Genomic DNA, 9,810 nt, shown 5'->3' with positions numbered 1-9,810 from the left:
TGATGCTGACTCTGTTAGACTGCCACCCAGTGGTATTAGCATGCTTCAATGCTCAGTCTGGAAGTGGTCTAGTTGTGTAAAGAAAATCACATGAAAGTAAGGCTGGACAACTTGTTGTGTATTTCTGTTCAACAATGTAGAACAATGGTATCTACAAGACAAATCTGGACAGGGGCAAGTAATACTGAATCTGTAGTTCAATCACATACCAACTAAAGGGTGTAGTTGTTGATTGGTTATGGCTACTATACTTCACGTGACTTCATTTTGCCAACCAAGAAGCAGCCACAATTCTACTACAATCCAAAACTTCTTCATTGCTCCCAGAAAACACATGAACCTGGGAGCACAAAGACATTTGCTAACTCTGTTTACTACAGTTTGAAGGTGCCAATAACAAGCATAGAAAACTGGGGCAATATCTACACATCTCCAGATATTAACACATACTGTTGTGGCCAATTGAGGTTACAAAAATGTTTGGTATTCTGCAGCACCAGTACTGCTCAACAAGATATTCATATTCTTCAACTTGACAACCAGGAATGTTCTCATTCTTTAACATGCCGTGTGGAAACCAATATAACAACAATGAAGCAGCCACATCTTTCCTACATCACTCACAACCCATACTTCTACAATGTTTCCAGAAAAACACAGGAAACTGGGAACAGAAACTCCCATTTTAACTTATTTTCTACATTGTGTAGGTTAAAAATGAAGGTTCAGCTAACTGAGGCAATGACAAGGAGTGATCTTGATCTTGTAAAAATATACCAACATATCATTTCACAGAATGCTCAAGCTCTACAATTTCAGCAAATCAACATGAAACCCTGGTTTCAGCAGCATCAAATCATAACTGGTGGTGCAATTATGATTTCTGGAACTGATTGGTTTGTCGATTGAACATATACTACTATGAGAAATACTCTGGGACATACATCAGACCGTCAGCTGCATTTAACTGTGTAAACATATGCTCAACAGATTTCTCTAATTCTCCTGTATTAATTCATAATAAAGAATTCCAAGCAGAATACAGGACATTCCACCAACACTCACAATTAACACAACCTGGGAGCAAATTTTCAAAACTAACTTGTTTGCTACTTCTTGCAGGTTCCACATATAAGCTCAAACTTTTGAGGCATCTGCCTATCTATTATACTGTCAATCCCATGTGATTTTAGCACATTACAATGCTCATTAAGGGATTTGATCAACACATTACAACAGCACCTTAGCAACACAGATATCAGTATGAACTCCCAAAGAAAACTGGAAGTTATCCTGCTATAAAGATCAATTTCAATCAGCTTGAAGTGGTCAGCAATCTGCTGTACTTACTCAGAAAGTAGGAGAAGCTACTAATGTGGAGAATTAATACACTGGACTTTCATTTCAAAGAATGATCAACCTGCTCTATGCTTTATGGGTGTTGATCAACACATTACTGCAACAACACTTTAGCAACACATATATTAGTACACATTAGGTTCAGAAAACTGGAAGTTATCCTACTAATCACAAGCATCTTGGCTTGGACAACAATCTGATGTACCTACACAGACAGTTATCACATGGCCTGAGCTTGACTACTATGTAATGTATGTGTGGTTTTAGACTAATTCTCAGTGGTATTAGCATGTTATCATGCTCATTCTGGGGGTGGTTTAACATTATACAGAACCATGGAGTCGAGCAGGCATCTCATAGAATCCAATATGAGTTCACAAGGTATAAGGCTTATACTAGCTGTGATTGCTTTTATTCACAGAATTGTATGACTGCACATTTGATCAGCTTCTTTGTGTATGAATTGTTGGTGCTGGAATATCAAATTGAAGATATCTATTCACATGAAATACAAGGAAAATCGTTGCTTGCATCTGTTCTTAGTATTTATAGTATAATGTCATATCATTAGCCAGTGGTATTAGTGTGCATGCATGATCAATCTGGAGATGAGAAGACATTATATTGTCCTCATGTCTCTAGCAGGCAATTCTGTCTCTATTCTGCTTTCATCTCAAATTCATGTTCAATGTATCAACAATGATGCTGGAATTTTCAGCCCCAAGTTCACAATGTCCAAAATGCTTTGCTTTACAACTACTGGATTTAAACATACCTATTCCTTTTGATTGCAATAAATGGCACCTGGTGAGAGCTTTGTAGGTGCTACAACAAATTGTTGGTAACTGGTGTATGCATTCATGGTCTTCGACAACAATTGGATGTTTCAAATTACTAGCCTTGTATTTTTCATCTTTCATTACGCTACTGTTACATTATATTTGGTAGCAATAGCCATTGGATTTCTTTGTCGTATTGTTTGTTTGTAGTTTATTTGAACATTTTATAAGTTTCACCAAATTTGAGATTTATTATATATAACAGCTACTAGGTGAATAATCTAGTAGTATATTTGATTAAAAAATAAACATACAACCAATTAATTTGTAAAAAGGCAGGAGATAGTTATTTAACTCCTATACTACAACTCTTTGTTATCCCTCATCTACTACACATTTTTATTGTACTCATAACTTTATATTCCCTTCTCTATTACAGTTTCAACAATACATAGACAATAGAAAGGGAGGAAAAATGAACCACGTATTGAAATAAAAAGCAAAAAGGAAAATAAAAAAAAATAACTATTTAGTTTTAGAGAAGTGTCAAACTTATGAACTTGACTCCCGTGATAGCATCATGTCAAGTTCTGCAGACTGGTTCTTTTTGCAATTTCACTCATTTGAAGAGAGGTACGTTAAGAATATGATGGGAGAATGTTGTAGCTGCAAAAATGGAATGATCACTTTATCACTTATAGCCAACTATATATCCGTTAGAGCAGTGTCTTCATGTTCCAAACAACTATTTTTTCCTGGTACAACAAACCTATTCTTCAACCAACAAAATATTGTATTTGAAAAACAAAAAACGAGAGTAAGAAAAAACTTCATGTAACGACCCGACAGGTTGTTTTGAGTATCACAGCCCCATTCCCCTATTTACTACTCAATTTATGCCTTACAGTTGATTTATGACTTATCGGGTTAGTTGATTCGGGTCCGAAAGGATTTCAGAGTAAAATGAGATACTTAGTCTCATAACTGAAAACTTAAGTTGGAAACGTTGACCAAATATTCACTTATATATAAACAACCTCGGAATTGAATTTTGACGATTTCAATAGCTCCGTATGGTTATTTTGGACTTAGAAGCGTGTCCGAAAAATTATTTGGAGGTCCGTAGTAGAATTAGGCTTGAAATGGCGAAAGTTTTTGGAAAGTTTGACCGAGGGGTTGACTTTTTGATATCGGGGTCGAAATTCGATTCCGAAAATTGAAATAAGTCCGCTATGTCATTTATGACTTGTGTGCAAAATTTGAGGTCAATCGGACTTGATTCGATAGGTTTCGGCATCGAATGTCGAAGTTGAAAACTTTATAATATACTAAAGTCAAGTGAGGTCGCACAAGACCTAACTTTAATGAGGATAACTCTCATAATACGAAGTTTTATATAGCGTATTAGTTATCAAATGAAATATCTTTGAGTTTAATTTCTAACGCTTCAAACCGTTCGTCATTTGGATATTCCTACAAGAAGTTATGACCAAATTACCAAAGGCTGGAAAAATGAGATTTTACGACAATTATGCGATCGCAGAATAATTATGCGATCGCAGAATAATTCTGCGATCGCGAAAGTACTTCTGCGACCGCATACTGTTTGCAAAATGGACCTAAACAGCCCAGTTCTGGGCACTAATTTTTGCGACCTGCATAGCCATTTTGCGGTCCATTATGCTACCGCAGACCTGCTTTCGAAGGGTTAATTTTTTTATTTTTATAACTCGACCCCATTTTGATAAATAGGCTTTGGGACTCATTTTGGAGCAAAAATCTAACATTTTTAGAGAGAAGGAAGAGTGTTCTAGAGAGAGGAAGAAGTTCAAGTGCTTTGTTCATCAACATCTTGTTCACGCTTTGAAATCCAACAAGAAAATATCACAAGATCTCCACCCAAGAGGTAAGGTTCTAACCCCTAGTCTTCAATTTCAAGTTTGAGTAAAGATGGGTGATTGAGAGTATGATTCTTGGGTGTAGTAGTATTATTTATACATATCAATAAGGTTTATGGAATGATTGTTGAGTTCAAATGGGTAAAGATTGGGTTGAAAATGGTAAAATCTTCAATGACTTTAATTGAAGATTTATGGTTGGACTCGTGATTGGATGGGCGTTAATATTTTATAATTTTTATCGAGTTCCGATACGTGGGTCCCACGGACAATTTTTGAGTCTAATTTCGGATTTTGTGAAAAAATTAGTATTTTGATATGGAATAAATTCCTATAATTTGGGTTGACTGAATCAAATTAATTGTGACTAGATTCGAGCCGTTCGGAATTTATTACACGCAGAATGGAATTTTTGGAACATTGTTTAGCTTGCTCGACATTGGATTCGGCTTGTTCGAGGTAAGTAACTCTTCTAATCTTGGAGCTGAGGGTATGAAACCTGAATATACGTATTATGTGAATTATTTGGAGGTGACACATATGCTAGTGACGGGCGTGTAGGCGTGCACCATAGAAATTATGACATAATTGTTTCGTGGGATTTAGTAGTCAAATAATCTTGACTTTTCCATGCTGTTTTATCTGTTAAAGAAATTGAGCTGAGAATCATATTAAACATCATGTTGTGGCTATGTGCCTGTATTATTGGGACCCACAGAGGTCATATTGCTGTGAATTATTTGTTTTAAATTGAAAATTCATACTCAATTATATTCATTTCATTGCATATCATATCTCAGTCTCTATTGTTATTTATTAATACATCATATCATCATTTTCGGGCTCTTTTCATGACATTGTGAGCCCGAGAGACTGGAGAGATTGATGACTGAGTGAGGCCGAGGGCCTGGTTGTGAGGATAATTATGGGATCAGGTTGCACGCCACAACAGACCATATTGGCTTTATTATAGCATGTGAGTTGTCCGTGCGGATACAGATATTGATATTATAGCACGTGAGTTGTCCGTGCAGATTATAACGCTTGGGCTAAAGGAGCCCCTCCGGAGTCTGTACACATCCCCAGTGAGCACAGGTACTTATGGAGTGCGAGTGCCGAGTGATTTGGGAATATTAATTGACTGTGAGGATTGAATGATTGAGAGAACTGAGTGACTGAGAGGACTGAGTAATTGGGAGAACTGAGTGACTGAGAGGATTGAATGACTGGGAGGACTAAGTGAATCGATACTCTGAGAGTATGCATATGGTTTTATCACTATGTTGCATTGCATTTGCATGCACATTGACATGTAGGCATAAAGATGTACTTTCCTCATGCCATTTGAAAATGAAATTTTCTATTGTGGAAGAAAGGTTTTGGGCAAAATTACAGTTTTCAGACTTACTCATATTTTGGTGATTTTATTGAAAAGAATTGAGTTTTACTATTATACTTGAAAAGAAAATATTTATTTTTTCAGAAATTGTGAACAAGCCGAGCATTTTATTATTGAGTTATTCTTTGTGTTGCCTTAATTTTATTGTTATGATATTGGTGTGGACCCTGACCATGGTACAAGCTCGTCACTACTTTCAACTTAAGGCTAGGTTTGTTGCTTATTGAGTACATGGGGTCGGTTGTACACATACTACACTTCTGCACCTTGCGTGTAGATGTTGGCTGCTGATGTTGCTGTGTTCGTTGGGAGCTGGATATGAAGATGTACCTGTATTATGGTTGTAGCTACCTCTTGTTCATGGTAGCCTTAGATTCATAAAACTTTGTTTATGTACTTTTCAAACAGATAATGTATTTACTTCATACCAACTTTGTAAACTCTATTCTTAAAAGCTCATGATTTGTACTACCAGTTCTTGGGGAAATGTATTGGTTTTATCTATTTTATTTTAATTAATTGCCTTATTAATTTCATTGGAATTGGATAGTTGGTAATTGGCTTACCTAGCGGGTTGGGTTAGGTGCCATCACGACTAGTTGGATTTTGGGTCGTGACAAGGTGGTATCAGAGCTTTAGGTTCATAGGTTCTACAAGTCATGAGCAAGTGTCTAGTAGAGTCTTGCGGATCGGTATGATGACGTCCACACTTATCTTCGAGAGGTTATAGGGCATTTAGGATAATTTTCCATTTTTCTTTCTTTATCGTGCGAAATTGATTCAGCTTGAAATATAACTCTTTGAATTCCTTCCACGCATTCATATGCGCACATGAGCACTCGGTATTAGCTGTGCATTGCCGGCTTGTGATTCCATGGATGAGGTTCGAGGTGAGTATTTTGTGTTTTGGTGATGGGCTGGTCTGGAGGACTTGAGGCCATAGTTAGACCACAGCTTAAGCTCGGTAGTTTCAGTTGTAACTTGTACAATTGGACTCATATGTCCGGTAATGACCCTACGAGTGGAATTTTTGGCTCGATGAGCAGTGAAATGGAAGTGTGATGGGTATGATGTGACCGCAGGATGTGTTAAGATGATTTGAATATGACGAGAAGTGTTTCCTTGAAATATAAAGGAAAGGCCATTGGGTGCTTGATTTTTTATTTGAATAGACGTACAGTCTAGAGTATGAATATTTTGAAGGATCTTTCACATTGTTAAATTTTGGGACAAACTAAATTCTCATGTCTTGTTAATAAGTTTGAACTTGGAAAGATTAAGTGAATGTGTAGTAATTGTGACTGCAAAAGGGTATAACAAGATACCAATTTGAGACTAAGCAGGTGGATTATCCCTATGGAATAATCTACATAGGTATGTTCCTTATATGTGAGTGAAGAGTTTCTTTTCTGCCAGCAGGGCATATGTGTGGAGATTTGAATTTGAATGTGGCTGAGAAAGTTGACTTGAGTGTCAAGAGAATGATTGCGAGCTTAGCAGATGATTTGGGGTATTTTTATGGTTGGCGTTGCATGAGTTTGAGAAGAAGATTCATTGAACTGACTGTGGCATTATGGCAGTAATAGAGTATTGGTATTGTGAGTTATGAAATGTCTTAATCTATGGTTTTCAACCAAGTGGGGGAGCCTGCTATTGATAATTCAATTTCATGGTTATATATAATGGTTTAGTTTTGGGCTGAGGCATACTGGTGAGTTAGTTATGACTTGCAGAAGTTAAGACCGAGGATTACTCGAATAAGAAAATTCCTGGATACGGGTTATATTGCACTTATTAGTATATAAAAATCGTGGAATGAGTGAGTTGTTATTTCTGAATGATGTAGTGCGCACATAGTATGAATTTGATAGGTGGTATTAAAGTAGAGTTACTTCTTTGAGTATTGTTGTGCTAATGAAGCACGTGTCTTTTGGCCCATTTGGGCGGTGTAATGTGGATTTGAACAAAGGGGGTGACTCTCGAGAAAGTTCTAATGGATTCGAGATTAATATGTAACAATTGAGAATTTTTGGCAGATTTGTTTATGGCTAAAATCTGAGATTTAAGTTAGATGGTGTTGAGACTTGTGGTATTTTTGTATATCATTATGGATTTTATATTTCGGTATCAGAAAGGTGAATGAAACGGCCTTAGACTAAAATAAGGTATTTTCAGAGTGGGTGTTTTGGTTGTGGTATTTATAGGGGTAATTATAATGTGGTGAGACTCTACAGATGTTTTGGTGGCAATATTCTTGGGTTTGGTGACCTACATGGTTTGATCGAGTTAGGGGAATTTAGTTCTAATATCTTGGTTATGTGCAGATGGATTTCAAAGTATTCTTGATAGTTTCTACCATGGTTTGAACCGGATATTTTCTACTGGTGTGGGAAATGTATTGTGTATTGTGATTTCCTCCTGGAAGGAAGCAAGAGGAAGGTTTCTAACTAACTAGGTATGTAATTTGTTGGTGACTCGGAGTTGATAATGAGATTCTTGTGCTTGTCACATGATGGCATAATAGATATGATGTGTTGTGCGGGATTAGGATTTACATGTACAAGGTGACAGTTCAGTCTTAAAGAGACGGTAAAGAATATTGGGCAGCATGGTCAGTTTTAAATATTTCGATGAATGTTATAAATGCTCGGTAATTCCTGATAAGGGTGCGCATTTCAGAAGGCGCGTTGTATTTTGACTTACGGATGTTCATCGATATTGCAGTACTCACCTGGTTGATAAACTGCTAATATTCAAATTATTGCTATGTGGCACAAAAGAATTATGAAAGTATTCCTCATGGGATTATCGTGAATGGAAGATGTGTTAGTCATTCTAGTGCTGGAGTTGGGATCAGTTACAACGATTCATATGTTAGATGAATTGGGAGACTGGGAGTTCTCAGAAGTATATTGTTTCTGGTTATGGCCTATTTGAGGTGAGTATTTTATTTTAACTAACTGGAGGCACTAGTTGCATTAATTATTTGTGATAGCTACACACTATAAGTGTGCATATATGTGAGGTTTGAGCCAATATGCGGGCATTGGGGAAGGTATTTACACTCGAAAGAATGCTTAGGTTATGATATGCCTAGAGTTGACTGTTAAGCATAAAGTTATAATGTTTCTCGTGTTCTTACCTTTGTTGAGAACTATCTGGGCTACACTTAAGGTTACAAAGAGACTAATTCCCTGAATAAATGGGGTAGTTACTATTTTCGCGTTAAATTGCCGATTTGAAGTGTGATAGCATACTTTGCACATGCTTACACTATGACGTATTATTTATACCAGTTCAGGAGCATGAGAATCTTATTTCATTATCATATACAAGTGTACTTATTTAATTTCTCATGTATGATATGCTGGGACTGGAGGCCTGTGACCATGCTGGGCGATTCATATTATTGGCATGTGAGTTGTCCGTGCCATGTGTGGGAATATTATTTCTATGATAATTTATTTAATTCATTAATTTCCTTCCTCTACAACTGTGTACATGCACCTACGGTTATCCTCTTCACGAAATTTGAGGAGTTGGTTGTAACATTGCGGTTGTGGTAGTGCTTGTTAAACTTGCAATACAGTTCTCTTCCTTGAGACATCTCCCATATTTGGGTACACAGATTGCGCAACTGTGGCTTGAGTTATTAATGTGGCGTGTCTGTGGGATAGTTATGTTTAATAATATAAGGCCATTGGACCTAGAATGGGTACTATCAGGCTTGATTATAGTATATTCGGGAGGATAATATTGAAAGTCGGCTTAGGAGAGGATTATGGTTCTGGTTGGGGTGAGAGAGCCCCATGGCTAGTTGATCTGATGAGTGGTTATGAGTTTTTGATTGTTTCTTTCATCATTGGCAGTGTACGAAGGTTTCGGAATGAGGTTCTGTTGAATGCGGAGTTTTATACTAGTACTTGGTTGGTTTTGAGTAGTTACTATGATCAGAAATGGTGCTATGAGTATGCCAGTTGTGTAATATGTTATTTGATTATATCTGTGATTATTGTTATGGATGGATACAACTTGTTCAGGCTTATACAATGTGAAAATGTGAGATTCGGGTCTTGAAAAAAATTTTGGATGTTAGAAATTTGGCTCCATGGTTTTTGGGCTTAGGTTAAATTAATGCTTTTCAGTTATGTTGTGTGGTCAGGCCTATATAGAATAGGGTGACTTGAGATCACCCACGGGTATGTGCGTGGTAAGGTGGAATAGAGATTTGAAGGTTAAGAACAACTCTAGGCACGTTCGAGGACGAACGTATGTTCAAGTGGGGGAGAATGTAAGGACCCGACCGGTCGTTTTGAGTATCACAACCCCGTTCCCCCATTTAATTCTCAATTTATGCCTTACAGTTGATTTATGA

Source organism: Nicotiana tomentosiformis, chromosome 4 (genome assembly GCF_000390325.3).
Source record: "Nicotiana tomentosiformis chromosome 4, ASM39032v3, whole genome shotgun sequence".
NCBI classification, from domain to species: domain Eukaryota; kingdom Viridiplantae; phylum Streptophyta; class Magnoliopsida; order Solanales; family Solanaceae; genus Nicotiana; species Nicotiana tomentosiformis.
The sequence above is the reverse complement of the archived record's forward strand: the minus strand, read 5'-3'. Positions refer to the sequence as shown.